We start from the raw sequence: 8,123 nt of genomic DNA, 5'->3' as shown, positions 1-8,123 counted from the left end.
ACTCAATTCCAAAGTACTTCGTTCCAACACAGATAAGCTTGAACCAACAATTAGTAGCAGTCATTCAACTAAATGAAATTGAGGAATGACTAGTAGCTCCAAGGATCACATTTACCCAAATAAGAGAACTAGGTGTCAATGGACAACTAGGAGTCCTTGGGAGTATTGTGTAGATGTGGTTGCTGACACCAACAAAATTCAAAGAGTTCTTCCACTATTTTTGGAGGACGAAGCATCAATAACCATAGGGATTAAGAAGAGACTAGAATACAAAACCACTTACGCAATAGGCAATGTTTGACCAAAAACTCTAATGAGAGCTCTTAATGTACTAATAGATAAACCTTTGTATATTGAAAACAATGTCACTATTAACCATGAGTGGTATAAACATATACTTAGCCTGCAAGAAGTTGACTCCAACACAAACTTAGTAGAAGGTACAAATAATAATGAAGAGAATGACGAGAATGCTAATACTGATACTAACACATTGATTCACAATATCATGAGTGCTAAACAAATTATTGACTACGAAACAAAAGTGACGTATGTTGCCCCTAGAGAGAACTGGCTACCTTTAGGCCTTTTCTAGGATAAGCATAGCGAAGAGCTAAATTTCCCAACCCTATTCTTTGGATGTCCTAGAGAGGTTCACAATGAGAAACTGTCATATTTAGACATTGTGAAATGGGAAATCATGCACAAATCTTTGAAATTCTCACACAACATTCCAATCTTGTTTTCCAAATCAATCAAGGTTCTCATACATCAGGTTATGCAATCTATATGGGTACGATTAAGAAAAGGGATGTTGCAAAACAAAGTATTGTATGCGAAAGACGTGAAGAACAAAACAAACATAGAATCCATTCTACAATCAGGAATAGGATATCGAGACTTTGAGAGCTTGTGAACATCCTCGGACTACAAGGAGAAACTACGAAAAGATGCATTTGCAAACAATGATGAGGCAATTGGGACCACCCACATTCTTTATTATGTTCTGATGTGCAAAACGCCTATGGGATCCTCTAGTGAATTCTCTCCAAACAAGATACAATTCCAATAGTTGCAATACAACACAACCATTGACAAATAGGGAGATTAGCCAGTTGGTACGAAGAAACCCTACATTTTGTGCTAGATACTATGTTCACAAGCTACAACTAATGCTCTCACTTATCTTGAAAGACTCCACAATACTAGGAAATGTTGTTAATTACTTCTCTGTAACTTAATTCCAAAGTAGAGGGAGCCAACACGAACATGGTATTATATGGGTGAAGAACACACCAACATATAATTCCAATAACAATGAAGAATTAATAAATTTCATAAATGAACACATCACATGCGATAAGATATTCTTAAATGATAACATAAAAGAAACTCAAACACATAAACACACGGCAACATGCATGAGAAAAGGAAAGAAGAATTGTAGATTTAGCTATCCAAAACCACCCTTGAATGAGACAATGATCCTCAAACCTCTAGCTGATACTAATAGAGGAAAATGTCAACACTTATACAAAAAAATACAAGACGAAATTCAGAAATTGGAACCAAACACAACAATGACGTTCAACAAATGGTTGGAGCTCTTGGACATAGACTTGCAAGCATATATTCAATCTTTGCAATCAAACATTACAAAAACAACTTTGTTTCTGAAACGTGACCCTAAAGACAATTCACTAATGCCTTCAACAACAAAAAAATATACTTATGGCAATACATGGACATACAATTCATTATGGATCCCTATGCAGCAACATCCTATTGCACATCATACATGACTAAAATGGACAACACAATAACATAAGAATTAAAAGACACAATGAGAGTATGCATGCAAGAAAACTCATTAACACAAGAACGCATGCAAAAAATGCATTCCTTCACTCACAACAAATGAGTGCACAACTGGCTTCCTTCTCATTACTTTATCTTTGCCATTGCATAGATCCACATGAGATTTCCAATTCATCAACACAAACGAGAAACAAAGGAGAGCTTTTTTACTAAAACGAAAAGACATTCTTCAAAAACTACCCAACGAGTCAACAAACATATCATACAAGTTAATAATTGACAAATATTTAAGAAGATCTTACATGGACGACATATGTTTGGCAACATTCACAGCAGCAAAGTACAACCACTCACAACACACCTACAAAAAAAGGAAGAAATCAAAGATAATAAGGTTTGTGAAGTTTAATAAATTCAAGGACCCAGACAATTACTACCGAGAGCAATTACTATTATACTACCCTTTCAAAGAAAATGAAAACCAATAAATGCTAATACATGAAAGCTGGCAAATAGCATACTACGCAAACCTACAAACTATTGAAGAAAATAGAGAGACATATAACTATCAATACAATGAAAAAATCGAAGAAGAGAAAATCACAAATGACATAGAACAAAATGAAGATAGTGATAGCATCCCATACATGATGCAAAATGAAAGTAACAGACAATACTATGACATTGGATTGGACATGCCTACATTGCAAAATTAAACAAAAAAAGACCATTTTGTAATAAGCATAAAATAACAAATTTTACTAGACAACAATGATTACTTCCAAAAGCTCTGCTCTTTGAATAAAGAGCAAAGATCACTATTTGATGATATCATGCTACACAAAAGGTTGCACCTTTCTAATAAAATAAATTTGTTCCTCGCAAGAGGGGCAGGAGCAGGGAAAACATATTTGCTCCTTCCACTAGTGCAAGGACTACTTCGCTATTGCAACCTACACATACCGGATATCAATCTCAACTTGCCAAAGGTATTGATGCTAGCATATGCCAGAAAAGCAGCATGAAACATCAATGGCAACACAATACACTCTGCGTTGTACTTACCCACCCATACAAAAAACCTTACTTCTCTTCCTAGAGAAAAACTGGACATACTAACCTCGCTATATGAACAAGTTCAACTCATTGTTTGATGAGATTTCCTTGGTGGGAAAGAGAATTATGGGACTTTGCAGACCTAAGAATGAGGACATTGAAATGCAACCACTCAAAATATTTTGGCAATATTGATGTCATCACCTGCGGTCATGAAAAAAGTGGAACAAAATACTTTTGTTATTGATGTGCGCATACATGCAAATAGGTCCTCCTCCATATAGTGATGCATACAATCCACCCTTACATAAGAGGAGAGAAAGTAGCTTCATTCACCTCTCAATATATTGCAAAGTTGGCAATGCAAGATCTCTGATATTATGCAACTCAGAGGGGAGGTGACCACAGTGAGGATAGCACCAAGAGATCTCAAATAGCCACAATGCAGTCAGCTATCGAGGAGACATCTAGGTGGGTGGATGTGGCAAAGCAGGCACCTGCAAAGGCAACCATCTTGGCCACTATCTTCGAGCAAAACTACAGGGTCAATAAGGCCCTAAACATCATAGTACAGGGCCCCCCTACACAGACAACATGTCATGGAGGATGCGAATGCGTTTGTGACCACCACTTTGGGGGTCTCACAACATCCAATTGATGGAGCTTGGCGAGTGGGGAGATATACCAATCGGGAGTAGCCACTTGTCATTTGCTTCCATGACACATAGGCAAGACTAGCAATGCTTTGACATAGATCGGCCCTATAAGACCATCCAGAGATATCTATGGATGAGGACCTGACTCTCCTATAGATTGAGGAGCGACCTGCCCTTATGCAACAACAAGATGTGGCCTGCAAGGAGGGGTAGTGGGCTATTTTTCGTGATGGTAGACTCTTGACCACCCCCATTAGGCTCCTGCCCTTTGTGCCACATAAGGGGGCTAGGTCTATGAGACTCAGGATCTCGAGACCCTATCGTGTACTATTTGAAACTGTAACGGTACCTTATGGTCAGATCCAAGGAATTTCTTATAGTCATACACAGGACGACATAGTCTTTTACATAGAGACACATTAGAGTCTAGAGTGCCCACTAACGATTGGTCAACGGGTTACACATGGGAGTCAGCCTTCAGAGATGATACAAGGGATACAAGTGGAGTATGAGGGTCTAAAGTAGTGGCCATACTTTACAAATACAATTGTCCAAACCTTCCCCTAAGGGAAGAGTATAAAGGACTTAGATAAAGATGGACATGGCACATGAATTAGAGGATGCAAAAAATGGGATTGCCTTATGCAAAAGTGCAAGGGCCTGATAACTTTAGCCACATCCACATGGTTGGACTTCTATTGTGAGAGTATGATTGCATAAGCCATATCCACATGGTACTAAAAGCATATGGCCATTGAACCATAATATTATTTTGAGTAGCAGTTGCATCATCACATGGACATGCATCATTTTGAGTTTACAACATAGAAACACACTAAAGGGGAGGATGCCCCGATCGGAAGAGTTTTTGGTTGGTTGTGAGATTCAAGTGCCATGTAGCCTTGAAGGCAGATTCCTAATAGATGGAGGGTACTGTAATTGATCCCCAATGTATCAATAGTACAACAACTATGGCATTAGTGTATGTTTCCCATAGTGGGAAATGGAGAGGAGAATGATTGCATTGTTGACGTTTCCTTGTTTCCAAGAGAAGACATCCAATTCAAAGAGCATTGAGAGAAACTTATGTTGATTACACCAATAGTTTTCTTTTGACAAGTGAGTATACATTGAGACCTTGAAAGTAAAAACTGGGACAAGCCATTGAAGGCAAAGGAGAGATGTAGTGGTTGACAAGAAACATAAGAAAAGGGATCAGGAGAGGTAGGCCAAGCAAGAAAGGAAAGAATGGTAAATTCAATAAGTGGAATGGGAAGACTACATAGTTTTGAAAGATTAAGCGGTTCTAGTGAATCAAGGAAAACAAAGCATCAATCAAAATAAAGACTAATGGCAAAAAATTTCAAAGGAAATTTTAAATTTGGAAAACACTTGATCTTTAGAGCTCAAAGATGAAACTTGCTAAAGATTAAAATACATCAAAAAGTGTTGTCAAAAAAGAAGAAGAAGAGATGGTTCATATTGAATTTGGTTTTTCCTATAATGGTAATCCTACTTGCTCACATCATATACTAGTAGAAGGTCCCTTTTCATTGTGGGTAGTAGAAAAACTACACCTCTCCTACTTGCAATGGTAGAAACTACATACCAAAGTGGTTTAAAATTTTGGGTGGTGCCATACCATACATTTTCTTTGTATAAATGATTGGTGGAAGACTTATTATAGAAGAAATTTTTGTTTGCATTTGTTTACTCTAGTGTATTTCTATTTTGATACACGATCATTAAATTTCTTAACTATTTTACTTGAAAACATAATGCATATATATCCATAGAGACATTACTTCTATTGCATCATTATCACTTATATAGTACATATGTTTATGATGCATCTTGTTGAAGTAAGGATCCAATAGAAGTTCTTTGTGACAACCAATCAATAGAGGTGCAACATATTTGTTTTGGCAACCCTGCAACAGTTTTGATCAAACTTGCAATCAAATTCATCAATCCAATTTATGGAATTTGTCTCAATTCTAGTTCCTTATCGTGAAGGAGCTAAGAAAAGGGGGAAGATTTCCTTCATTCCATAATACATTAACTAAACTATTTGAGAATTAATTTGGCAATGTATTGAATGACCTTAATTACAAGGTGGCAAAGTTGCATATGTGACATTAATATCGATATGCATGAATGAATGATTTTGTTGTAAATCTATAAGTTTGGTTACGATTCACATTTCAAACGTACCTTACACAACATAACCATTGATACCTTTCCCCATAAAACATCCTTAAATGTAGACAATCTAATGCCAACAATGTGAGACAAACCATCGGCACATGGAGCGGTGGAGTAAATATCATTGGATAATTAGTTCATCTTCTCTATAATCAATAATTGATGTAGACAAAACAACACATCCTTCTTACATGTACACTCACAATTTTTGCAAATAGGCATAACACGGTGCCATTACCCACCTCCTCTAGCAACAAGTGTTACAAATGCTCTAGGGCAAGCCACGAGACTAGAAAAGGAATCCTTGACCAACAATGCCATCACATAAGCAGCTACCACTGAGCACTAGGTCCCATTTCACATCACTAATCATTTTCTACTTTTGTAAAGCCTTTTTTTGGCCCGATAAGTCATAAACTATTAGGTGGAAATATGAAAACATGAAAATAGTTACAAAACTCAAGGAATCTACCATTACCACACCATCCCACCATTCATGAGATTCACTGTGGTAGTAGGGCTTCCCAAAACTTCTTATTGTAGTCCTCCAAATTTCTGCAATTCGCAGCATCCAACCTGTACCAAGCGGTCATGATATCCACCTCAAAAGTGGCAGTGAGCCATGCTGCTGAGAGAAAACTTGCTTGAATTCGACCCAAGTGGTAGGTGCTCTGCCTTGCAAGAGGAGGTTGGTCCACCATTGGAGCGCATTGCCCTTCAAAAAGGTGGCTGCCTTTCGGACTTTGGAGGATTCTGTGAAGTGTCTACCTGAGTAGGGAGCATCAACTGTTGCACGAATGTCAAAGCCTTCAATTTGTCTTGCATCTCATTGAAAGTCTCAAACTTGACAGTTGCCCCTCCCTCCTTGTAATCTTTCAATTTGCCTTTAGGGGTGAGATTGTCATAAATGGGGGGCTGCAAAAACGGTGGGGGCATTACTACTCCCGCATTCTGAGCCATTCCAACCATACGAGAGTGTGACATGTGGCACCCTTCCTCTCCTACATGTGTTAGTGTCACGAGGATGTGAAAAGTGATGTAAAGTATCTTCGTAACTCAACCTGCACTTAACCTGGGGTTAACCATGGTTAAGTGTTGTAATGGTTTAGCCGTGAGGGACTGGCTAGAGGACATGCACACTTTCTAGAAGTTCCTAAGGGCAAAGTCTAGGTGCATCACTAGGTCCTAGGGGCAAGGCAAAGGCTTTAAAAGAGGGGTCTAAAAGTTAGGCCCAAGGACAACCAACGTTGTCCTTGGTATGGGAGTTACGACTTTATTGAAGGGGCAAATGGCAAGGAGGAGGTGCCATTTGTCATGCATGTGTATGCATGCCCTTCCCCCACCTTCCATCTCTCTCCCGTCACTCTCCCAGAGGTGTAGGACGTTTTCAGTTGTTCTTGTGCAGTTTTTGAGCTGTTTGAGCTGTTTCAAGTCTATTTTCAATTGTTTTAAGCCGTTTTAAGTCTGTTTTGACTATTCCAAGGCTAGCTTGATCCCAATGCACCTTTTCAGCTACTTCAAATGCAAAGTGTCGTGGGAGGCTTATCACAGTTGCAACATGCTGTCACGGAGATTATGCAAGCTCCTTCTCCTATGGTTGCTTCCCCTGGAAGCAAAAAGTCATCTCTGAAGAAACATAAGAAGATTCCTAAACATGTTTCCTTCGGTGGACAGCCGTAAGAGATGCCCTCGATCACCCCTGTAGCAGGTAATTCCAATAACTTTCATTCAATCAATCAGGGATAGCAAGCCCTTCCTCAGCCCACGATGCATCCATGATATTTCGGACGGGGATCAATTTTTCAGGCAATGGTGGCATCATCCGCAGAGGCACCCGGAATGCCAGGTAGCTTTATGGGCGGCACGCAGCTAGGAATTCAAAATTTCCAGCAACCTATGATGGGTGAAAAGCCCCCAGCAAATGCCAATATGATGCACTCAAACATTGGGATGCAATTTGGAATGTAGACAGGAATGCCTGGGACAATGGGCAATACTTGGAATATGCCACAGATGCAAGGAGTGGGACCTAGAATGCCAAACCCCAATAATGCATGTGTCCAATCAAAAAGGCCCAAAATTGATATAAGAGGATTATGTGGCCTCCTAAGGCTATAGCCCAAAATCCCTACCAATTTTGTGCCCCCACAATTGGAAATTTCAATTGGTGCAACATTACTGGCATCCTTACCTACTATTGATTATTCCTAACTCTTTGCATAAGGTTGGTCTCATCCAATATCCTAAAGCACCTACGTCTCTATTAATTCCGTAAGGCCTCAAGTCTATGACTATCTTAAAAGTAGCCAACCTTTTAGAACTAGTAGGGCTCAGTGGGAAGCCACCCTAAGAGACTTCTAAGGCTCCCTACCATAGATTCAAATCCCA

The sequence above is a fragment of the Dipteris shenzhenensis genome, chromosome 16, assembly GCF_047967505.1.
Source record: "Dipteris shenzhenensis isolate YYH24624 ecotype China chromosome 16, Dip_SZ_1.0, whole genome shotgun sequence".
NCBI classification, from domain to species: Eukaryota; Viridiplantae; Streptophyta; class Polypodiopsida; order Gleicheniales; family Dipteridaceae; genus Dipteris; species Dipteris shenzhenensis.
The sequence above is the reverse complement of the archived record's forward strand: the minus strand, read 5'-3'. Positions refer to the sequence as shown.